This window comes from Psammomys obesus, unplaced genomic scaffold (assembly GCF_907164565.1).
Source record: "Psammomys obesus unplaced genomic scaffold, mPsaObe1.curated_primary_1811, whole genome shotgun sequence".
In the NCBI taxonomy this organism is placed as follows: domain Eukaryota; kingdom Metazoa; phylum Chordata; class Mammalia; order Rodentia; family Muridae; genus Psammomys; species Psammomys obesus.
Window position 1 is genome coordinate 8,923,571 of NW_026596134.1, and position 26,091 is coordinate 8,949,661.

The 26,091-nt window shown below is 41.7% G+C and overlaps 1 long non-coding RNA gene across 1 annotated transcript; it reads left to right on the forward strand.

The window, feature by feature from the left end:
• The first annotated feature begins 61 nt into the window (after nucleotides 1-61).
• Nucleotides 62-25,663, forward strand: LOC129665930 (uncharacterized). The gene is made up of 3 exons (XR_008718459.1): nucleotides 62-404; nucleotides 24,792-25,052; nucleotides 25,554-25,663. It is a non-coding gene; the product is annotated as an uncharacterized LOC129665930 (long non-coding RNA).
• The last annotated feature ends 428 nt before the right edge of the window (nucleotides 25,664-26,091 follow it).

Below are 26,091 nucleotides of genomic sequence, written 5' to 3' on the forward strand. Positions count from 1 at the left end.
TTAGGCCCGTGTCGCTACCATTCGGACAAAACGCACATCAAATTGCAGAATTCGGTCCCGGAAGGTTAGGAAATCGCCCCCGGAGAAATGGGTGGGATTTAATGGGCGGCCAAAGGCTTCCTGTCCGTCCCCTCCTGGAGCTGCCCGCGTGGATGTGGGCGGGGAGACCGAAAGGAGAGAGCGAGCTGCGGCTCCTGGTGAAATGGGAAAATGGGCTCGACCGGGGGAGGAGTATTTCCATTCATAAGGCGCACGGAGGGGCCGGGTGTTTCCCAGAGAAAAGCCTCTTAAAGTGCCGGAGTCCCCGACCATTTGGATCTCCCCATTGGCGTTCTCCAGGCCTGTAGATCCTGCGGGCGAAGCAGCCCCCGGCGCCTCGACGCGGTGACCGGAGAGGAGCACAGGTGCGTCCCACGCGCGTCTCAGCCTCCGGGAGGAAGGGCAGGGAGGCGGATCCGGGGCGGGCTGCACACAGCCGGGCCGGAGGGCGACGACGGTGCTCCTGAGGACTGCGAGGAAGGAAATGGAGAGGTAACACTGCATGGCTTCCCGGCGTGCCGCGCTCCGTGCCCTCTGCCTCCCCTGGCGGATGGGCTCTCCTGCGGCTGACAGCGATGGGAGGTCCCACTGCCAGGGGGCTGTGAGAAGACTTGAGGGGGTGTGGGTTGGAGCTGGGGAAAGGAGGAGATTTCCACAGATGGTGAAGCTGGAAGGTCCATAGGAAAGGAAGAGGAGAAACTGGAGACAGGAAGGACCCAGGTGTGCTCCTTGCAACAGCCCAGCCTGGGCGCAGTAGGAAGCCCCTCTCTCTGCTGGGAAACAGAAACCAATAGAAATGGGAAGCGATCAAAAGGGCACCGTGCATATTAATAGGAAGCCTCCTGGGGAGTCCACCTCAAAGTAAAAAGGCATTGGACACAGAAGAACCAAACCCAGACCCAGTCACATCGCTTACTCCTCCTAACCCTGTGTTCTGTAAAATGGGAACACTAAAATCCAGCCTGCCACCCAGAATTAATGGGCAGTCAATTAATACAAAGGAGGTGAGAGTTCTTCCAATAGCGAAAACTGTGCGACCAACTGCCAGCTGTCAGAACCATTCCTCGTTCAGAACGTTCAGTTGGAAAACTGAGGAGCAATGATCATAGCAAACTGATTTAGCAAAAGCAATAGGAACTCTAAGCTGATGAATGATTTTTAATATCAATAAAATCAATGGTTTTTTTTTTCTTCATCTCACGAAGAATGATGCGTAGGTTAAGGGAAATGATAGTAAATTCTTTGAGAAATGTATTAAATATCCAGATCTTAGACTACTGAGAAAAGAATATTGTGAACAAATATCCAGGTACTCCCAAGTTGCCAGCAAAAAGACGTCTGGGGAGCTATCCATGGTGCGGGCACAGCCCAGCTGCTGAACCGCAAAGGGAGGAGGAGTGGTTTGGCTCTTGATGTGCTCATGTGACTGCATTCTTGGTAGGTAGGTTGAGCTACCTGCCCAGGCTATTCCATTGTACACTCTCCCAAAACACAGCCCTGTCTCAAGGCAAAGATAAAGGATTTCTGTGAAGGATGGTGGCGAAGAGTTAATCTTGACTAAATAAAATAAATGGAAGTCGTTCTGAACGAAATATGAATATAACGAACATTTCTGAGAAGACAAACGTTTTCCGTGATTAAAGGAAAGCTCAAGGAATTATTCCAAAATTTCTGGGAAGCTTGAGGCTTTAATAGAGAAAACAGAAATTGAAATTTGAAAGAAAGAAAGAAAGGAAAGAAGGAAGGAAGGAAGGAAGGAAAGAAGGAAGGAAAGAAGGAAGGAAGGAAGGAAGGAAGGAAGGAAGAAAGAAAGAAAGAAAGAAAGAAAGAAAGAAAGAAAGAAAGAAAGAAAGAAAGAAAGAAAGAAAGAAAGAAAGAAAAAAGGTGGCTTGGACAAGCACAAAGGAGGAAGTGTGCCTTGGAAGTTATCCCCACCCCTGCTCTGCCTACTGTTACAGCTGCTTGTCAGGAAACCTCTATTTCCACACTGAGAACCAGCTGCTGCTGAGGTCCTGGCCAGCCAGGTGAACCTGGATCTGGATTTCAGATCTGCTTTTCGTGGTCCTATTCAAGACCTTTCACTTTCCTAGTTCTTGATTTTCTCATCTTAAAAAAAAAAAAAAAAAGTGACATGATAGTCATATCAAAAAGTCATTGTCAGGATTAAATGTGAGAGTCTAGAGCCGCCAAGCACACATGAAGGATAGCTGTTGTTGGCGGTACCCTCTCAGGACGCCCACAGGCCCCCAGTCCGTTCAGATTGGTTTCTTTCAGAGCCTTTCAAAGTCCCAAATCATCCACATCATTGACACTGTCCCTCAGCCTTGGCTCTCACTAGTGCAGGCTTCTGACTTGTGATCAGTTGGGTTAATTCACTAGCCTGCAACATCTCCATACCCAGTTTCTCTCTGCCAACACAAGGCCCAACTTACTCCTTCAGTGAGATAAACTCTTTCCTTTTCCTTGTTTCCTGCCTTCTTCCTCCTGTCCCTAACCTTTCTTGCTATCTTTTTGTCCATTTTTCTGTGCTACATAAAATGCCTTTGCTTCCTAAGCCTTGCCTGTTGTTATGAATGCTTCCATTTCCTCTAGGTAAGTGAACAGCCAGCATATAAAGAAATTTTCCACACTGAAAAATCTGGGTTCATCGTCCTACTGAATAAGCGGTCCATGTCCCTGCCTATTGCATTGTCGTGCCTACCTTCTGTCCACTCCTGGCTGCAATAGATGCTTCCAAGAGTCTCAGATAATTCCCTGCTACCCAGTAACAATTATTTTATTTCTTGGGGCCAGCATTTGAAATAGCTCTCTATTCCTTTTTAAAACTCACTCTTCACTTGACTTCTGTGATAGAACGCTCTTCAAATCTTTCTCCAGACCTTTCCCCCTAATGTTTAGTAAATGCCTCAAACATAGGAACATAAGGGGAAGACTGAGTGTATAGCTCAGTAGAAAAATGCTTCCCTAACACATGCTGGGTCTTGAGTTTGGCCCTCTACCACTCAGAAAGAACAAAAGAAAGAAAAGAGAGAGAGAGAGAGAAAGGAAGGAAGGAAGGAAGGGAAAGAAAGAGAGAGAGAGAAAGGAAGGAAGGAAGGAAGGAAGGAAGGAAGGAAGGAAGGGAAAGAGAGAGAGAGAGAGAGAAAGAAAGAAAGAAAGAAAGAAAGAAAGAAAGAAAGAAAGAAAGAAAAAGAAAGTTAAGCAAATAATAAAAGACTGCCTTTTTAGAAATACTAAGTTTGGAAAGAGAAAAGTACATTTTAGATAAAGGAATTAAGTCAATTTAAGAACTCAAATGGTGGGGGTAGAGCAAGCCAGAAACCTTGAGTGTTATTCCCAGCACGCCCAATGGGATCGTTTGAATGAGATTTCCCTCCTAGTGTTGGACAGCTGAATACATGGAGCCAAGTATGGTGCTCCTTTAGATAGCTCTAGAAGGTGTGGCCTTGTTAGAGGAAGTATGTTATTAGAGGCAGGTTTTGCGGTTTCAAAGCAACACTCCATCTGTAGTTTGCTCTCTCTGCTTCCTGTTTGTGGTTCAAGATGGGAGCCTTCAGCTTAGTGCTGCACTGTGCTTTCACTCTGCCATCATGGACTCTACTCCTCTGGACCCATAGCCCCAAATTAACTCTTTCTTCTAATAAGAAAAATAGTAACTAATAGCATGAAAGCTAATATCATTACCTAGTCCATCAGATCTTAATATTTTGTTATAGGGTACCAATATTCATGTTCTAGAAATAAAATATTTTATAAGTAGTAGAAGCCCTTACAAAAATGATCATAGGGCTAGAGAGCTTGCTCAGCAGGTGAGAATTTGTGCTACCATTCCAAAGGACCCACGTCTGGTTCCCAGCACCCACTCCAGGTGGGCCACAACCACCTGTTGCTCTAGGGGGATCTAATGTCCTAGCTCTTCATGAGCACCTGCTCACACATGCACAACCTTCTCCCCACATACATGTACAATTGAAATACAATCTTTTTTTTAAAAAAAAAATTCTTCTGTGCATAGATCCACAAAGATAAGATGTTTTGTGGTTGGAGAGATTTAGTGGTTAAGAGCACTTGCTTCTCATCCCACAACCACCTGTAACTCGGGTTCCAGAGGGCCCCAAACCCTCTTCTGGCATCTACAGGCACTGGGTGCATGTGTACACAGACATACATGCAGGCAAAACACCTACAAACATAAGATTTTTTTTAATTTTTAAAATACATATTCTTTTATTCTTGTGTCAGCATGGCCCAGGCCAGGCAGGCACTCTACCACTGAGCTATGTCCCAGCCCTATATGGTAGGTAGGTAGGTAGGTAGGTAGGTAGGTAGGTAGGTAGGTAGGAAAGTTTTTTTTTTTTCAAACTGTCTCAAGCATCTCAGCTTGGGTTCTAATTCACAAAGTAGCCAAGGATGACCTTAAACTTCTGAAACCCCAGCCTCTGCCTCCTGAATATCAGGATTATAAGCATGTGCTACCATATTTGATTTATGCAGTGCTTGGAATCAAACCCAGAGCTTCATGCCGATTAGGCAAACACTATGCCAAATGAGCTACATACCTAGGCCCTATTTCCCATATTTCAAGTCAATATAATTATTATCACATTATAGATATATTTGTAAAACTTCCTGCCCAGCATTACATTTTCAGTTACTCATGTCAATTGAGCACTAGTTTGCTCATACTTTGTGTGTGTGTGGCATATGTGGACATGGTGAGGGGTGGTCAGAGGACAGCCTCTCAAGTGTCTGTCCTCTCCTTTCACCTAGAAATAAGTTCTCTCATCCGTTCACTCCTGCTTATGTCAAGCTATCTGGCTCACAAGTTTGCAGGGATTCTTCGCCCTGCTTCCTGTCTCACCAAAGGATTACAGGTGTGCTACCATAGCCAGCTTTACATGAGTTCTGGCAATTCTTTTTATTGTTGTTGCTGTGTTTTGTTTTTTTGTTTTGTTTTGTTTTGTTTTGTTTTGTTTTTCAGGATAGGGCTTCCCTGTATAGCCCTGGCTATCCTGGAACTCACTCTGTAAACCAAACTGGCCTCAAACTCAGAGATCTGCCTGCCTCTGCCTCTGCTTCTGCCTCCCAACTGCTGATTAAAGGGCATGACCGCTGCCCAGTGAGTTCTGGGAATTCTAACTCAGGTCCTTACACTTGCATAGAAGCACTTTACCTGCTAAGCAAGTACTTTACCCTAGCCCGTTTATTTATTCATAGAAATACCCCACAATTAATGTACTCATGATTTTGTTGTTGTACTTTTCTATTGCAAAGAACAAAGTTTCAGTGAACATTCTGACATGTGTCCTTTTGTACACAGATAATAGTCTTCAAGAGTAAGTTCAATTTTCACTAGATGTTGTTAAATCCCTCACTGAAGTGATTGTACCAATTTAGACTCCTTCCAGGTTCCGTTTCCATTATGGCCAAATAAATGACTCTGTCAGACCTATCTTCCCACAGACAATAATTATAAACCCTGGATAAAGGACCAAACCACTCTAAAAGTATTGGAGAGATTCTCAAGAGGCATCAACACTTGGAAGAAAGAAATGACTCCAGATGCGTTTCCGTTGCTTGTGGCTGAGAGATGCTAAAGACTCCAATAGCATCCTCAAAGTGTTACCTACCAGAAATAGTAAACTATATGGTTTAAAGTGACCACAGCTGCTGAAAAGTGAGGGAAGAGTTCAAGAAAAAGCCAGAGCAGAAGATGTACAAATTATGTATCTCTACCCAAAGCCCTACCTGGTTTCTGAACCACATACATGCAAGACTATACACAAATAACAACTACCAAATGAGGAATAAAAGAGTTAAGCAAAGATTTTTGTTGCTCCTCAAGAGTTAGTTTGTATTTAACTCATTAAACAACTGCTTTTAAAAAAAAAAAGTCGACACTCCTTTTTCTTTGGCTTCTTTGTTTTGTCCTATCCAGCTTTTATTTTAGTTTAGTATTATTTTTGATGCTTGTTTGTTTTATAGTGAGAAAAGAAAGTATGTGGGTTTGGGTGGAAGGAAAGATGGGCAAACCTGGGAGGATTTGGGGGAGGGAATCTGTAATCAGAATATAACAGAACACAGACTCTCTGCAACATAATAGTCACAACATCTAGGATAAAATTCAGACTTATTTGACATATAAAGAAACAGAAGGAGCAGGTGTGGTGGGGCACACCTGTAATCCTAACACTCAGATCCAGGCAGAGGCAGGTGGATCCCTATGAGTTCGGAGCTAGCCTGGGCTACAGAGAAACCCCGTCTTGAAGGAAGGAATAAAAGAAGGAAAGAGGGAAGGAAGGAAGGAAGGAAGGAAGGAAGGAAGGAAGGAAGGAAGGAAGGAAGGGAGGGAGGGAGGGAGGGAGGGAGGGAGGGAAAGAAAGGAAGGAAGGGAAAGAAAGAAAGGAAGAAAGAAAGAAAGGAAGAAAGAAAGAAAGAAAGAAAGAAAGAAAGAAAGAAAGAAAGAAAGAAAGAACACCAATAGTTCCAATGCTGAAGCAGTAGGATCCCTTGAGCTCAGGAGTTTGTTTGTTTGTTTGTTTGTTTGTTTGTTTGTTTGTTTGTTTGTTTGTTGGGTCTCGTCTCCACTCTTCCTACCTAGCCCAGGCTGATGTAGAATATAGGACCCTGTGCCAACATGCCTGAAGGTGGACTGAACAGCAACAACCTATTAAGAACAGAAAGAGGATAGCAAAAGAGAGGAGGAGAGGAGACAAGAAAGAAATAGGGAAAGTTAAAAATATGACCCATTGTGTAGAAAAAAAAAAAAAAAAACAGCTCAATATGGGGGACATGATTATACCCTAGAGTTAAGAGACTGAAGCAGGAGGGTTGTGAATTTAAGACCTGCCTGGAATATTACAATACATTTGAGGCCAGCTTGACCTATATAGAAAGAGCCCTATCTCAGAAAATAAAAATAAAATAAAATAAAATAAAATAAAATAAAATAAAAATAAAAAAAATAAAATAAAAACAGTAAACTCAGGATGATGGAGAAGGCATACTTAGCAGGCAAGAGTTCCAAATCATCTGATTCTGCTCAGTGAGATAAGAGAAGATATGATGACTGTGCAAACAGAAATGTCAGCAGAGAAATAAAAACTGTTTTTAAGTTAGAAACTTAGAACTTAAAAACACAGTATTCGAGGGGCTGATGAGTTGGCTCAGTGGGTTAATGTGCTTGCTTCCAAGCCTAGTGACCTGAGTTCCAACTCCAAGACCCAAATGGCAGAAGGAGGGAACAAGTTGACTTCTGATCACATGACATGTGTGTGCACACAGACAAAATAAATAAAAGTGAAAAAAAGCAACATTTAAAATTGTAAAATTCAGTGAAATTGATGATAGAATGCAGAAAACAGATAAAATAAGTAAGTTTAAATAGGTTGAAATAAAAATCATCCAATCTGAAGAAATGAAAGGAGATAAATTAGAACAAAGTGAACACAGCCTAGAGGACTGTGAGACAAGAGTGAAATCTGTAGCCAGCTTCTTTTTTTTTTTTTTTTTTTTTTCATCTTGCCATACAAAGTTTATTTTGATTTATTATGTGCTTAGGACAATCTGGACAAAGCAATAATAAGAACAATATAGACAGAAACCTTCCCACTACCCAAAGTTATTCAAAGGAGAGGGACAAACACAGTTATATTTGCAATGAAAATGTGCACCTTATCTAACTTTTGTGTATTTCAAATATTATTTTTTCTTTTTTTGTTTTTTTTTTGTTTTTTTTAATTCTTTATTAATTACACTTTATTCACTTTGTATCCCCCCTGTGGCTCCCTCCCTCCTCCCGTCCCAATCCCTCCCTTCCTCCACCCTCTGCATACATGCCCATCCCCAAGTCCACTGATAGGGGAGGTCTTCTTTTTCTTTCTTCTGATCCTAGTCAATTAGGCCTCATAAGGAGTTATAGCCAGTTTCTTTAGAGTGATAAACGGAAAAATTAAAAACGTTGGAAAGTAGTCATATCTGGGAAATAAAAAGTCATCTGAGCCCTGGGGCACAGGCAGGAAAAACCAAGTTCTATACATCCTGCCAGCCTGTGATGTACAGCAAGACTCAAAAACAAACAAACAAACAAATCAGCAGCCAAACAATAACAACAAGAAAAAGAAAAGACAAGGAAAACCAAGGTGATTTGTTGTGGTCACAAGAGAAGCGGGCTCACTGCTTTCCAGTCTCCACTATTTCTAACTGGAAGTATCCGTTTTCTCTCTCTACATGCCCTCAAGATCTCCTACTATCATTCTGTTTGTTTGTTCAGTTTTAATTCAATGTGCTTGATTTCCATTAAATACATTTTGTTTGAGGGTTTACGTGCATAAGGCCAGGGGGCTTTTGGGAATCTCTGTACATTCCATTCTGTTGTTGTTGTTTTGGTTTTAGTTTTTTGAGATAGGGTTTCTCTGTGTAGCCCTGGCTGCCCTGGACTGGCTTTGTAGACCAGGCTGGCTTCAAATTCACAGATATCTGCCTGCTTCTGCCTCCCTGAGGGCTGGGATTATAGGTGTGGGCCACCACACTTGACTCCCCCCCCTTTTTTTTTTTCTTTCCCCTATGAATTTAAAACTTCTCAATTCAAGGCCAGAGTAGAAGTTTCATCCCCTCCTGACTAACAACCATGGTACTAGAAGGTACTCTGCATACAATGGGAAGAAAGGAAACCATTGCTTATCACCCGTACACAAACTCTGAAACCTACAGCAGTGACCTGCCTGCAAGATATACAGGTATATATATGTGGCACAATGTTATGGGAGTAATCAAACACTTTCTAATTGGATTTAAGGCCCACTCAGTGAGACGGAAAGCATAGCTGACATGCTACAATAGCCAGGAACCTGAGACTTATTATGTCATGGGCCTAAAGGAAAACCCAATACTATTACTCTGCTAAAGGGACATGACAATAAAATAACCCCTAATGACATAATGCTATGCCCATAGATCCATGCCAAGGAAACAGTGTCTTTCAGACACAGCAGGACTGATAGACATATGGACTCACAGAGACTGTGACAGCGTGCAAAGGGCCTTCATAGGTTCAAGCCAGACAGGGACCCAGCACTGTGAGGGAGTAGTAGGCATGAAGTCCAACCTCAAACCAAGAATGTATCTGCAGTTGAATCAGTTTTCTCTAATGATGTGTATCAACCACACTTCGGGGCAGGCCCCATGCCCAGGAGTAGTTGGCCAATGCAAAACAAACTCAGTGACAGTTTTGTGGAGTTTTGTTTCATGGTGCTTTGTTTGAGCATTTTTTTTCCTTATTGTTCTTTTGTCTGTTTTGATTTTTCACTTTTGTGGGTTTGTTCTGTTTCTTGATTTTGTTTTGTTTGTTTGTTTTGTCTTTATTTCTTGGCTTTGGGGGATGAGATTGCTTTTTTTTTTAAGAAAGAAAAAGACATAAAGTTGGGTGGGTAGGGAGGTTTGAAGGATCTAGGAAGGATGGGGAAGTGAAAAAAATGCCAATATCTATTGTATGAGAAAAAAATTTTTCAATTAAAAAAAATCACTAAAAAATGCTCAAAACCAGTCACAAATATTTATATGAGGGGATTGGGATTATGGCTTAATCGGTAAATCATTCACCATGCTATCACAAGGACCTGAGACAGGGTCTCACTAAGTTATTTAGAACTGGCCTTCAACTAGTGATGGTCTTGCCTCAACTTCCCAGGTTCCTGGACTGCAGACATTTTTTACAATGTGCTGAGGAAGTGTTTCCTATACTTAGCTAATGATGGAAAATTATTTTTAATAAAGAACATATTGAGCAGACAGACTGGAGAGTCCCCGTGTGCACGCTCCGTGCCCCCCAAACATTAGCATATATCTATGCACAAGCATACACACATACACACTCCTGCACAGATGCACAAGCATGCACACGTGCAGACACACAAGCACACTGATACACACACATAAACGCACTAAGACACGAATGCACACACAGAGACTTTATTCCAAACTGCATTTGTTGCAATTGATGAACCAACTCAGCACATTCACGGAAATCCGTTGTCCAAAGCTTCAGTGTGTGTTGTAGAATTCTAGAGATGAGTCAGTAACGCACTGTTCATTTCTACCATAATGGGCTTTTTTTTATTTCTAGCGTTTTCTTTAGGTGGTGTTTCAGCTCTCTGCTTGTATTACCCATTTGCCCTTCATGTTGTCCACTTTCCCAGCAGATCCCTCAGCACGGTAATCATACTCATTTTAAATCAAATCATTATTCAATGTAGTCATCCTAAGATGCCGTATCCGCGTTTGCGTGCAGTGCTTGCTTTGCCTTTCAACCTGTGTCGTTTCTTTCCCTCTAGCATGCTGACCTGCTTCAAAATGCGAACAGTGTCCTCTAGAGACCTGTGTGTTAGAGTCTTCATCCCCAGGGTGACACTCCTCGGACATACCTTTAGCCTTTAGAAGGAGGACTTTGTAAGGAGGCCCTTAGGTCACTGAGGGTATGTCCCCACAGATGAGCATGGAGTCTAGTTTTGTGGTCTCTCTGTTTCATGGCTCACAAGTAACTAATTTACTCTGACAAGAGCTCCCTTCCATTGTTACCCAGGGTCCTCACCAGAGGTCCAAATCACTGTGCTGCCCAATCTTAGGAGACTCGCAGAGCTAATTGACCTAACCTTTGTGCTAACTGCCTCAGGGATTTGGTTGCAATAACCCACTCCTACTGACTACGATACATGCCTTGTAATTTTTTTGTTGAGTGCCAGGCCGAATGTATTGGGTAATAGGAAGTGAAGCAAACAGCATTTCGAGTGAGGGTTTGTGTTTACTTAGATAGGAGTTAGACTGTGTTTAATGTTGACCGGAGCTTTGAGTGTCAGGTTTCCGTTTCCTTTAGCGTCATTCTTTGTCTCCCTTGTCATCTAGATTTTTTTAGAAATTCCTTAAATAGATTGTCTTGCTTCTCTCGCTTATAATCCAGTTAATGTACTGGGTCAGGTATTCTGTGGGAGAAGCAGTCTATAGTCCTGTGACTAAATCTCTGTGTTTTTAATGGATTCCTTTTTTACTGTAACCTACAGAAGCCTATCTTAGCCCTCACCTTACCCCACACACAACCATCCTGTAAGGCAGAAAGTCTGGCATAAACTCCAACTGCCTGGTGTCCTGTCCCACAGCTTAGACAAGGTTCGAATAAACCCATTATCCTGAGACAAAGCCTTCATTGTGGAGAATATGCAATCCGGGTTGGATCCTCAAGTGCTCAGTCTTATTCCTGGCAGAAGCAGAAGGTTCTTGGTTTTTTTGTTTTTTTATTTATTTTTGTTTTGTTTTGTTTTGTTTTGTTTTGTTTTGTTTTTTTTCAGATCTTCACCACGAGAACCTCTTAGAGCCTCCAGCGCTGTGGTTCTCAATTTTCCTCGTGCTACAACCCCTTTAATAAGTCCCTCATACTGTGGTGATCCCCCAACTATGATGTCATGTTGGTAACTTCATAACTGTAATTTTTGTCCTGAATCATAATATAACTCTCTGATATTCAGAATATCTGAGATGCAACCCCCAAATGGGGTCTTGTCCCGCAGACTGAGAACCACTGCTCTAGAGATAAAACCCATTAACTCGAGCCCTGCCAAGCCTGCCCCCGCCAAGAGCTTTTGCATATCAAGGTAGTCTACCCTCCACTGTCACAGTTCACTGGTAATCAGGAAAGTGTTTCATGCATTACTAAATCAATGTAGTGAGTCTCTGTGCTCACCTGTTTATCCGGGATTTGTGTATTGCTTTTTTGGTGGTGTTCTGTGTGCATGTGTGTGTGTATAGGCTGAACTTTATTCCCCCAAATCCATGTTCACCCAGAACATCACCATAAGACCATATTTGGAAATACAGTCTTTGCAGATGCAATCAAGTTAAGGCCATAATGGGTTGGAAAGGCTGTAAGGGACACACAGACCAGAAGGGAAATCGGGTGGAGGTGGAGGCAGAGATTACAGGAATGCCATGGTGACTGGAAGCCCTGGAAATAAGCCCGAAGCAGCAGCGAGGAGTCTTCCCCAGAGCATCTGAGGAAGCAGGGCTTCCTCATGCTGTCGTTAAGCACTCCTGTGTCTGGCATTTCCTAACAACATCTCTGAAAAACTGAAACAGGCAGTTTGTACTCTGGCCTCAGTTCTCTGGGAAATCTAGGAAGACACAGTGAGCCTCAGTGTTTTCTCTTACTATGAGGGCAGAAGCAGCAGCTTCTGCTCTGTGGAGAAGGGAAACCAGAAGTCTATGCTGAGTTGTTTTTGCATTTGTGTTTTTTGAACTGAGATGTTGCTGAGCTGAGCCGACTAGCCTTCAGCATTTGAGCTCAAACTGTCCTCCTAACTCAGCCTCAAATAGCTAAATCTGCAAGTAAGCCCCCAACTTGTACTGAGTTTAAAAAATCATCTGTGAAGTAGGCTATAATGTCTTCCATCTGCTAATGAGGTATATTATATTAATAGATTTCCTAAAGGATCATCACATTCTAGGAATAAATTTGATCCTATCTTTCTTTAATACTTCTGAACAGACTTGATAATTGTTTTCTAGAATCTTTGCACCTGTCATGAAAAGTGCCCTGGTTAATAATTTTCTCGTCTAGTTTATAGCATTAGATGACAGTTGTCTGAACAAAAAAAGAAGGATAAGTTAGTTTCTTTGTCTAAACTTGTTTACATCAAATTTGGATTATCTGTTCTGTGATGGCTCCAGGTAGCCTGCAACTGTCTCCAAAGAGTATTAAAAGTCTACTGTCCCTCTGTCTTGGACCAACAAGACAGTCGGTCACCTTAGGACAGTGGTTCTCAAACTTCCTAATGCTTCGACCCCCTCATGCTGTGGTGACCCCAAACCATAAATTTAGGTCATTGCTACTTCATAACTGTGATTTTGCTAATGTTATGAGTTGTAATGTAAATAGCTCATTTGCAGCCTCAAGGGGGTCCTGACCAACAGGTTGAGAACCACTGTAGTAGCTGATGACCCTCCGCTGTGTGGCGGTGGAAGCAGGAATAAGGAAATCACTCTTCTCTCATTCCTGTCTAGTGTCTCTAGCTGAACACGACAGTTCTTAATTACTCATAACAAGTGTGCTTACAGCTACATACTTACTTGTCAGTGTCTCAGATAAAATTCATTGTCGTTTGTTTTCCAAATCATTTTGTAACTAATGTTCTGACGTCCTCTTTTTAAAAAAGAGAGTTAGTTTTGGTTTGGGTTTTGATTCTTTGTTTGTTTGGTTGGTTGTTGGGTTGGTTTGGTTTGGTTTTGTGGTCCTAGAACTTGAACCCAGGACTGGTTCAATGCTAGCCTGTGTCCTAACGCAATGACACAAACCCAGCCCTGTTGATTTAAAGCAGGCATCAGATGCCCGCCCTGGAGCTGAAGTTGGGAACCAAATTGCTCCTCTAGAAAAGTAGAAAACATCCTAACCACTGAGCTTCTCTTTGGCCTCTGCTGGGTTTGGCATACTTATCTGTTTATCCCACTTTGGTTATGATTTCTATTCATTTTTTCCATGTAATTCTGCTCATTTTGTTATCTATAGATAAGTAATAACATGTTTGTAAATTAAAGATTATATTGCTCAGTGAAAACATGTCTAATCATTACATCTTCGTGGTGACTTTTCTTCGTAATCTGCTGCATCTTTATTCTTCCTTTCAAACAATTTTTCCCTGAATTCTACTTTGTGTGATATAGCAGCCTTTCTGAGCCAATGTTTTGAACCATATTTGTTTCGTGTGTCGTTTTCCTCTCTTTATTATTACTAAGTCTGTGTGGTTTTAAGTCTGTCTCTTTTAATCAGCAAAATAGTTGAGGCTTGTTTCTACTTAGACCGATAATTTTCCTCAGTAATAGGTTGACTCTTTTTTTGTGCGTATTCTGATAGACTCAGCTTATGCTTACCTTCTTATTTTGCATAGTCTTCATTGTTCCTTTCCTTTTTTCTATTATTCGGTAATTGTGCTTTTAATATTCAAAGCTTATTCATAATGTCCCTTTCCTTCCACTGATTTGAAAGGTTTCGATTCTGTTTCTTGTCTTTTACTGATTGTTTTGATTTTTTAAATAAAATTTCAACTATGAGTCTTTCTAGCAAACTGTAATATTTATAACTTCCTCTTAACTAAATACAAATACCTATCTTGTTAAGTAGCGTTTCAGTTTGCCTGTGCAAACAAAACTCACTGATGATTTGGTCAACAGTGAACACACGTGGTACTTTATCAGCCACTGAGCTTGCAATTATTTCTTGCCCACCTCACCTCCCTTTGATGCACCTTCACTTCTTTCATAAAAGACAGAAGGAGGCTAGAGAGATGGCAGAGAGGAAAGGGCACCTGCCACCAAACTGGACAACCTGAGGTCCATCATCAAACCCCACCTGAGGAAAGGAGACAACTGACACATACATGTTACCCTCTGATCTCCACACACATACACACACATGTGAATACATGTAATTAAACATTTTAAAAATAACAATGACAAAAGGCACAGGACTACATAACTTGGACTTTTGAATCTGAAAGTGTTTCTTTTTCGCCTCTCTCTTTATGGTATTTAGTTGGTTGTGAATTCTAGCTCAAAATCATGTTTTCTTTAATACTTTCTTTTTTGTTTTCTAGAATATTTTATTGGTGAGAAGTTTGCTCTCACTCTGCATTATTTCAAACCAAACAAAAACAACATAGTAGCCAAGCATGGTACCACAAGTCTTTAATTCCAGCACTCAGGAGGCAGAGGCAGGCAGATCTCTGTGCGTTCAAGGCCAGCCTGGTCTACATAGTGAGTTCCAGAACAGCCAGAGCTACATAATAAGACCCTGTCTCAAAATAATAATAACAACAACAATAATAATAATAATTTTTAAAAAACATTTTCCCCTTTAGTCATTTTAAAACTCTGTGTGGATATTTTCTGCACATTTAATAATGTGTGTTTTCTTGTTGACTTACTTTACTCTTCTCAGTACTGAGAGCACATTTTCTGTCATCTGAGGATTCAGAAAATGTTTCAACTCTAGGAAAACGTTTGCCATTTTTGCTTGTATTTTTCTTCTCTGCCATCTCCTTCCTTTTCTTATTCTAGAGCTCCCATCTATACTTCAGGCCCTCTTATGCTGTTGGTGTGTCTTAACTGCTTGCTCATAGTCCTCATCTTTTTACCCCTCATAATGCATACTAAGTGAATGCCTCAAAATTCATTCTCTCTTTCTCCCTCTTCTCTCTGTAGTGGAAATTTTGGTTTCTTTAAAAACTCAGTTATGTTATTTGAACAGGCTTTTGTCTTAATCCAAAGTGTGGGCTATAGAGCTGCTTTTAGTTTGTCCACAGCTGATAACAGCCGCATGTAGCACGGAGATGGCCGTGGTCTTTGCCAGCTGGAGACAGTTTAACTCGGAGGACTCTGAGAGGATATAAATACCAGAGCCAAAAGAGAAGAACACTTCAAGGAGACATTCAGAGAAAGAAGAAGGTGGCTTGTCATCCTGCTGCTATGTTGGCTGTATTTACTGTTGCTGGGTTGCTGGAATGCTAGATATCCTGACCACTGAGATTGGTATTGCCCCAAAGAAACCAAAGACCCTAATAAACCAGAAGTAGTAAAGAGAGCTCTCCCTCATTCCCCACTAACCTTCTTTCCCTCCTACCAAGTGTTGGGGTGGGGATGTTGATGGAAGGGAGGAAGAGGAATGAGAAACACCGTTAACATAGGAAATAAAAAGTATGCCAACACCTCTCCTCACTCCTCTTTCCCAACTTCCTTCTCCTCTCTCTCTCTCTCTCTCTCTCTCTCTCTCTCTCTCCATCTCTCTCTCTCCTTTCATTCCTCTTTTCTCTTCTTCTCCTCCTCCTTCCTTCCTCCCAACTTCCTCTCTTTCTCAGGGTGGAGTGCAAACCCAGGACTTAACACACCCTAGATAAATGCTTTGCTGCAGAGCCACATTTATCTCCAAATTCACTGGTTCTTTTAGTGTACAATCTGTTGTTCATCTCGGGAATTTAATTTCCCATTTCAATGATGTAAATATTTTATTTTCACATACCTAATTAAATTTTCCATATTTACCTGTTCCCATTGCATATCTGCTTCATTTCATTCATGGCATTTGTTACTTTTTATGAATTTTACTCCTACATTCAGTACAAGCATATTTGCTTGAGGGTCTTTGCCAGTTTCAACCACAAAAGAAAAAATAATAATTTTATTTGTAGTGAATTCACATTCTCTTGGGGTGTTCTGTTTTGTTTTATTTGCTTTCATTTCTTATCATTAAATTAGTTTCTGTAATTTGAGCTTAGATATCCCTTGTGTGAGGAGTTTTGTTTTTATTTGTTTTCTTCCCTTCTATTCTTCAAAGTTCACTTTCCATGTTGAATATTTTCTGGTTTATCTCTTTGTCTCCACCTGGCTCCCTACATAGCCTGGTCAAGACTAGGTGTTGTACTGGGAAAGGAGAGCATTAAACAGAGACTGTCATTAAACAGAATAGAGTCACAGGTCATGAAACAGAAGAGGAGTAGAGGTAAACTTTATAGGGCACATGAAAGACCCTGGATCCCATCCTCAGCACTGCAAAAATAAATTAAGTAAATGGACTTTATTTTTGAGATAGGCTCTCACTGTGTAGCCCTGGCTGGCCTGGAACTCACTAGGTAGACCAGGCTGATTTGGAACTCACAAACATCCACTCACCTCTGCCTTCTGGGTGATGGTATTCGAGCTATGTGCCACCAGACCCAATCAGAAAAATAGAATTTAGCTATTAGGCAATCTGATTCAACTGAGTCTTAAAGCGTTATCTACGTCTTTCTGACTTCTTGGATTATAGGATGTTCTAAATTACATACATTCCACAGAAGAACCCCCAATTCATTAGGACCCTTTTCTTTTTCTTATTAAACGTTTGTGTCTGGGGAGGGCGTCTTTATTTCCTTTTGTGTACATGGGTGTTTTGCCTGCATGTGTGTATGTGCACGGCATGCATGCCTGTTGACTGAAGGTCAGAGGACGGCATGGGATCCCCTGGAACTCTAGTCGCAGACAGTTGTGAGCTACCACACGGGTTCTAAGAATTGAACCTGGGTCCTCTGACAGAACAAAAAGTACTCAGTCGTGTTTTCCTCTCAGCACTCTGGGTCTAGAACTCCATGAATGGGCATGCTACCATTATTTGACAAGCGGCATTTGCTCTAGTTTAGGTTTCAAACATCTCCCAGAGGCGCACATATTCAAGGACTGTTCCACCCCACTGCGCCACGGAGACATGGGGCATCCTTTAAGTCAGTAGTTCTCAACCTTCTTAATGTCGCAACCCTCAAATACAGTCCCTCATGTTGTGGTGACCCTCAACCACAAAATTATTACATCGCTACTTCCTAACTGTAATTTTGCTACTGTTGTGAGTAGTAATGTAAGCATCTCTGCTTTCTGGTGGTCTCTGAGGGTCATGACCCACACGTTGAGAACCACTGCTTTAAGAGGAAGAATCTAGAGCCAGGACTTTAAGTCAACTGGGGCATGTCCTTGAATGGAACAGTAGGACACCAGCTCCTCCCTCTTTCTCGCATCAGCTTCCAGTCCATGAAGGAAATGCCTTTAACTCCAGTTGTTTTTCAGTTCCGGAAAGCAAATTCAGAACCTCTCACATGTTAGGTGCTATGCCACTGAGATGCGTTCCCGGTCCAGAGATGGGGAGGGGGCAGGGCTTTTGCTCCATCACATGCTCACAGGGTGCTGAGCTGCCTCTGGCTGCAGTCCTTAAAGCCCTATCATCTTTTGCTCCACCATAGACTGAAATCCCCCCACCCCCATCAGCCCAAAACAAACCTTTCCGATTGACAAGCTGATTATCTCAGGAATGTGTTACAGTGCAGGAAAGCTGACTAATACTGTTGTCTGTTTCTTCATTTTCTGCCCCCTACTTTCAAAAGAATGAGCTGTTTCTCAAAGCTTTGCCTTTGGGCCCGGGCCTTTTCTGTATTGTCTCACCGTCACTTGGATAGCTCATCTACTCCTATGAATAGATTACAGCTTGCAGGGTAAAGATTTTCAGTTCTTTTCATTCTGGTCTCTCAAGGTTCAAGCTTACATTCTTTTTTAAAATTTATTTTTATTAATCACAGTTTATTCACTTTGTATCCCTCCTGTAGCTCCCTCCCTACTCCCCTTCCAATCCCATCCTCCTTCTTCCCCACCTGGACCCCTCCCCCAGTCCACTGATAAGGGAGGTCCTCCTCCCCTTCCCTCTGATCCTAGTTTATGAGTTTAGATCCTAGGTCTCATCAGAGGTGGCTGCATTGTCTTCCTCTGTGGCCTGGTAAGGCTGCTCCCCCAGTCAGGGGGAGGTGATCAAAGAGCAGGCCAATCAGTTCCTGTCAGAAACAGTGCCTGTCCCCATTACTATGGAACCCACTTGGACACTGAACTGCCATGGGCTACCTCTGTGCAGGGATTCCAGGCCATCTCCATGAGTGGTCCTTGGCTGGAATATCAGTCTCAGAAAAGACCTCTGTGCCCAAAGTTTTTGGGTCTGTTGCTCTCCTTGTGGTGCTCCTGTCCTCTCCAGGTCTTACTATCTCCCCCTTCTTTCATAAGATTCCCTGCACTCTGCCCAAAATTTGGCTATGAGTCTCAGCATCTGCCTCGATATCCTGCAGGGCAGAGCTTTTCAGAGGCCTTCTGTGGTAGGCTCCTGTCCTGTTCCCTGTTCTCTCCTTCGATGTCCATCCTCTTTGCCTTTCTGAATGGGGGTTAAGCATCTTAGCCAGAGTCCTCCTTCTTGATTAGCTTCCTTAGGTGTACAGATTTTAGTATGTTTATCCTATATTTTATGTCTAATATCCACTTATGAGTGAGTATATACCCTGTGAGTCTTTCTGCTTCTGGGATACCTCACTCAGGATAATCTTTTTATTCTTAACTGCTTGAGAGATTTTTTTTTTTTTTAGAGAGAGATACCCCATCAGTACCTTCAGCTGAGTATGCATAAGCCATGCTTTATTTTCCTAATTCTGCACAGTTTTCTTTCTCATCATGAGACCCTCAATCTCGGTCACCGTTGCTCAGACTTGAAACCCCAGTGTTGTCTTCTTTTCCTTCACACGTATAATCTGATTGAGATTCATGTGTTGGCATTTGTTTCAGAACCGCCCCAAATCCATTTCTTTCTGTCCACATTCTTTGTGTAATATTCATCCATTTCTTCTTGATCTCATGTCAGAATCAATGAAATACCTTCCTTAGGAGCTCCCAGATGGCCCTCTCACTCCTCTTTAATCAATTCTTCGTGCTGCTCCCAGCATGGTTTAATTATTTGAAAGCTGTGTGTGCTGAAGGATCTGGTATCTTATTGCTACTTCTTCAAGTTTATCCTGTGCTTCCTCATCACTCGGCCTTTATTCTGTCACTCCCTTCCCTACGTATCTACTCTAAATATCTACTTCAGCCATGAGACCTTCTCCAGTCAAATTTCTCCTTTGCTTCAACTCCCAAAATTCTCTGCCTAAAGTCCATATATAGTACTTGTCTGCCACCTTATTCCATGTTTATTTATGTAAGCCAGTTTCTTGGACATGGTGATATACACTTGTAATCTGGGGGTGGGGAAGGCTGATGAGCAAGCTCTGGGCCAATTAATGACAGCTCCTGAAGAACTGCAACTGAAATTGGCCCTGACTTCCACACGAATGTATATATACTTACGTCAGTAGCACACATGTACATTCTCACAAACACGTATCACATACTCAAGTGTACACGTGCACACACACAGTTTAATCACCGAGTCCTGGACTCACTGAAGACACAGTCAACCCTACTGCATACAACAGGTCCTGCTCCCCACTCCGTGAGGAACATTTCTAGACACAGATATTTAACCACAAGACGGTATACATTCTTTAAAAAAATTTAAATACGGAATATCTGCAATGCAAAAGAATTCCCCAACCATTGCTTTAACAGTAAACTCAATTTGTGATGAATTTCATTTTCATGACAATAAAAGAACCAATTTAAATCCCAAACCTCTTCTATCTACAAAGTAAGCTAATGACATCATTATCACAAAAGGTCTGATGTGAAAAATAAATTAAATCTACCTATTAAAGTGCGTAGCATGGTACTGGGCATATATTAAAGGTATAATAGAATAGACTTTTTTCCCACCTCAAAAATAGTAAGAGAAAAACAGATAGAAGAAATAGCACGTAGAATTAGTCAATCTTGCAATCATCTTGAATAGTGCCCAAGATTCATGTCACTTCTACTTCACCCCCTTGTGACCGTACACCATTCTGTTCTAGAAATTTTTCCACTTTAGGATTTTTTTTTATTCTCAAATAACATTTCATGGAGAAACTTGATTCTGTCTGAAGTGTAATCCCCGGTTGACCCCGACACAAACCCTTCATTTCACATTCGTTTCTACCCTCATGTCAGTGGGTACATGAAGCAATTCTTTGACCACTTGCCTGTTAAGCCATAGCTGTTGTTCAAAGAGCAGTTTCCTTCTTGAGTGCAAAACTTTCTAGTTACTGTGGCTGGAAGCGATCTCTCTCTCCTAAAGCTCCTCAGGAAAGTCCTAAATGCTTCACCGTGGTTTGATTATCCTGGTGAAACTTTTATAAGCATCTGCCCCACACTGCCCCACAGACACAAAGTGGACATTGGATAAATAAATCTGGTCCGTGTCGCTGATCATCTTCTCCATCCTGACACAGTCTCCTGGACCTAATTATGTGTTTGTGTTCCACACTTGTTAACCCCGGAAAGTTTTTGAGGAGCACGTGGCACTCTATTATTATTATTATTATTATTATTATTATTATTATTATTATTATTATTATTTTATTCTGATATGCTGAGTAGAATGACCACTTAGGGAGCAATCATGCACATACTAAATTAATTAATTATTGTAAAAGAAGGAAGAAAGAAGTGAGGAAGAAGAAAGAAAGGGAGTCCTATTTCCTATGTGAATCACGGAAAACTATAAACTCTCTTCTCAATAAAATATTAATGGAAGACATCAAATGCAAGGACAGTCCTGTGTATTCACCGAGTCCTGGACTCACTGAAGACAGTCAACTCTACTGCATATAACAAGTCCTGCTTCCCACGCCGTGAGGAACATTTCTAGACACGTATTTAACTGCAAGACCGCACACATTCTTTAAAAAAAAAAAACCATAAAATATTTTAGTCTCCCACTCTCGAAGTTCCCCATTATAACTTAATTTTATATGTTAATTTTCACAACCATATCTTTTTGTTATGCAGCTGAATCACATGTGGCAACTTTTTGTTTTCTCTTAGTTTTTCTTCATTCATTTTTTCTATATTTCAAAAGTTTTTATTTTATTTTTGAGATTATAATATAGTCACATTGTTTTCCCCTTAACTCCCATTCCTCCAAACCTTCCCATATACCCATCCTTGCTCTCTTTCAAACTCATGGTCTTTTAAAAAATTATTTGTTGTTATGCGTATATGTATACACATATACATTCCTAAATGTGATCTACTCAGTCTATAATAATGTTACTCGTTTGTATGTTTTCAGGGGTGACTGTTCAGTAGTGGAAAAGCAATTGGTGTTTTCTATTTCTCCCACTCTCAGCATTCCTTAGTTGACTATAGTGGCTTGTGCAGGGTTGAAATCACATGGTCTTTCTTAGTCCACATTAGCACGTATATTGTTGTCACCCTGGTTCAGCTCATGCTTACGTCTCACAGCGAACTCCCTGATCCTCCGACTCTTGAAATATTTCCACCCTTTCTCTTGCAGTGTTCCCTGAGCCTTAGCTGCAGGAATTGGGTTGTGGATGTAGCCACTGGGACTGGGCTCTCCAGCTGCATTTTGATTGGTTGTGGTCTTCTGCAATGGTCTCCAATCTGCTGCAAGAAGTTCCCTTGATGAGGGATGAGGACTACATTTGTCTGTGGGCATAAGGAAATATTCAGAATGTGGTTGAGGATTATGAATTTTTGGTAAAGTAGTTATTGTAGGTTCTCCTCGAAGATCTGTGAGTCCTTTAGCTTCAGTTAGAGAACTGTGGGTTACCACCAAGATATGCCTGCCACTACTGCATTCTTAGGGCTATTGTGCCCCATGGGCCATTGTTGTGGTTCAAAGGTGTCTCAGCTAGTAGGACTGTTGGTTGCTTCTCACCTTTGGGAGTTTGTATGGCACCTTTTGGTACAATGAGAGCTAATACTTAGGCAGGAGACACTCATGTCTGTTCCAGCTCAGGGCCCCTTAGACCCTGCATCTGAAGTACATGCTTTCTTTATTTTTTTTTTTTAGTATAACTTCCATATTATTTGTCCAGAGTGTTTTTTTCTCTGTCCTTCTGTCACCAAAGCCTTTTGTCTTTACGTGGCTTTGGAGGAGGTAGTGGTGCATCACCAACAGGTCTAATCATGGTGGGGGTGCTCAGTCCTTCCGGCTTCCTGACCAAATTGCTGTGAATGGTGCAGCTCGACAGAGTTTGGGAAGCACATAAGCATTGAAGACACTTACTTTGGATATGTCCCTGACAGCAGCAGCCTCTACAATGTTCTGAATGAGTGTACTGTAGGCAAAACATGAAAGTACAACGTAATGAATGGTGATTAATCAAGCTAATAACATGTACCCACACCCAGGTCAAGAAACAGAACATGACACCACTACAAAAGCCTTGAACTCACCCTACCTTCTCCGTCAGAACTCCCTACCTCCCTCTCAGCAGTTACAAATCTGACTGTGAGGGTAATTGCTTTCATTGCTCGCTTTATACAAATGAGATCTTAAAAGAACAGAAGATCAAGGAAAATTTATTAGTCACTCGACTACATCTGAGCATATGGCCAATATCATTTCTAGAAGAATTTTCTCAATAATTTTTATGTGCTTACTAATGTTCCAAACTGCCTCTCTGGCCTCTATCAATGCTCAGGTGGGATTTATTGCACACTCTGTTAGCTGGTCACCAAAGGTAACATAGCAGGCAGGACTCAGATCTTCATTTCTTCGAGGATGTACTAGGTGTAACCGCCAAGATCTGAGCGATCATTCCTCAAAGACCAATACTTCAAGAAGATTATGCAGTCTTTTCTGTAGAAGAGGCTTCATAGGAAATGGCTGGCACAGGTAAAAAATGAAGTTGAAAATGGAGTTGTCAGGAAACTCCCATGGCTGAAGACAGAAAAATAATTCTCTAGCTTTTTGAGTAGCACCTTTGTCACATACTCACCCACACACACACGAAGACTGACGTTCATTGTGCAAGTGCTGAGAAAAAGGAAGGGAAAATTCAGCTTGAAACACAATACACACTGCCATCATTTGAATGAGATATGCCCCTTATTGACTCAGGGGTTTGGAGATTTGGACCCAGTTCTTGGCTCTATTTACAAAGATGTACGTGGTGCAGCTTTGCTAAAGGAAGTAGTTGACTAGGAGTGAGATTTGAGAACTTAAAGCCTTGTTCTCCTTCCATATCTTCTCTCTGCTTCTTTCTTGTAGTTGAGGATGTAAGCCCTCAGGTTCCTGTTCCGGACTCCACGCCTGCTCCTTGTTGCTATGCTTCCTCACCATGGTGAACTCTTAGCCCTCTAGAACCATAAACCTAGATAAACTCTTCCTTCAGTAAGTTACCTTGGTCACAGTATTTTTATCACAGCAGCAAATTAGTTGGTATCAGGAGTAGGGTATTGCTGTATGTGCAGTCATGAACCTAACCTTGCTGTTATGTGGTAGAATATGAAAGACTTTGAAACGTTGATGAGATAAATGGTTGAATGCTATAAGCAGCATTCCTTCCAGCTGGAGCCTGTAGGGCGGGAGTGCCATCTTCTGCCTTTTTCCCTGAGAACTTGCCAGAGGCTAATTAAAAGGTGATGGACTGTGGTGATTTGAACCAAAGTGCCCCCCCCATAAGCCTCAGATGCTTAAATACTTGATCCCCAGTTGCTGGCTCTGGTTGGCTTTACTGGAGTGAGTATGTCACCAGAGGTGGGCTTTGGGCCATTTAAAAATTTGAACCATTTTTAAGTTTATAATGCTTTGTGCTTGCATTTCAAGAGTAAGATCTTGGCTTTCTATTTCATCTGAAACATTTGATCCTCATCATCATGCCTTCCTGCCATTATGAACTCTTAACCCTCAAAAACCGTAAGACCAGGTAAACATTTTTTTAATAAGTTGCCTTAGTCGCAGTGTTTTATCACAGCTACAGAAAAATAAATAATACATGGATTAATTTCTTTGGTAGAGAAAATGTCAAAACAGCATAACTGTTTCTGTGCTGTGGTTGTCATTGATAATGCTTCTTCAGGCCTACAATGAAAAAGAACAAGTGGTCAAAAAGAAAATTTTAAAACATACAAATTAGAGAGTAAGGGAGAATTAGGAAATTTAATGTTAGAGCCAAAGAATGTGCTAGAAGAGAAGGTATAATCATGAAGGAGATTTACACCATTGAGAAGAGGACTGGTATATATTAGAACAAAGGAAAGTGTGGCCTTAGGGCAAGACCCCACTCTGCTAAACTTCCAATTTGTGAAAATAAAATGCTTATAGAGTTTCTGTTCCTAAAAAGCAACAAGTAGAAGCTGTTGCTAATGCGATACGAAAGGACGAGAGTCCATCTCAAACTGGTACCCAAACATGGTAGTGTTGTTCTCAAGATACTGGCTTTAAAGACATATAAAATGCAAAAGTAAATGAGTCATAGACTAATCCTCCTTGGTTTCAGAGAGCTGTGGGGGCCAACCAGAATACGGCAGGAGAACCCTGCCTGAAGGCCCTAATAGCTCAAGAGGCTGTGAGATGCCGCTGTGTAAGCAAGGGTTACAATGGAGACTCCAAGACATTAAAGATGCCGGAGCCATGAGGCATCTAACACGGAGAGCTGCATACAAGCTGTGAAGCTATCTCATGAGAGAGACGTATGTTGCGGGAAAGCTAGAGGGGCAGAGCTACGTAAGACCTTTGAAACTACAGTCTCGGACATCAGGTATGTACAGGATTTGGTGTTTGCTCTGGTAAGTTTCAGTCTTACTTTGGTTCAGTATTTTCTTATTCTGTCCCCAGTCCTCTCTTTTGGAATGGTGATATATGTTCTATGCCACTGTATGTAGGAGTATGAATTTTGCTCTTTGATTTTACAGAAGGTTACAATTAAGAGATTGTTCTTGAGTCTCAGGAAAGACGGGATTTTTAAAGTTTTGGAGACTGTGAAAGACTATGGGGCCTTTTGAAGTAGTAAATTCATTTTTCATGATGATATGGGCATGAGCTTGTGGGAGCCCAGACGATGCAAAGTTATAACTTGACTGAGAGATGCCTTCTATAGGCTTGGGGGCTTCAATACTTAGTCACAATTAATGGTGCCATTTGGGAGGTTTAGGAGGAGTAGCCTTTTCAGAGGAAATATGTGATTGGGAGGTAGAGTAGGCTTTGAGAGCTTAAAGATTTGTGTAATTCCAAGTTTACTTTCTCTGCTTCATGCTTGCAGGTCAAGATGTGTGCTCTCAGCTTCTGCTCTAACTGCCGTGTCTGCTGCTTGCTGCAATGCTTCCCAGCTACGACAGACTCTTATCCCTCTGGAACTGTAATCAAATAAACCCTCCCTTCTATACATTGCCTTGGCTATGGCGTGTTATTACAGTGTCTTAGTTATGGTTTCTGTTGCTGTGAATAAATTCCAAGACCACGGCAACTCTTATAAGGAAACATTTAATTGCAATTATCTTACAGTTCAGAAGTTTAGTCCATTATCATCACGGCAGGAAGTGCCATGTAGGCAGACATGATGCTAGAGAGGTAGCTGAGAGTTCTACATCCAGATTGACAGGCAGCAAGAAGAGAATGAGACACTAGGCCTGGCTTGAACATCCGAGACCTCAAACCTCCTCCCCTCCCCACCCAGTGACACACTTCCACTAACAAGGCCACATCTACTTCAACAAGGCCACACCTCCTAAGAGTGTCACTCCCTATGAGCCTGTGGGCGCCATTTTCATTTGAAACACCACACACAGCAATAGAAAGGG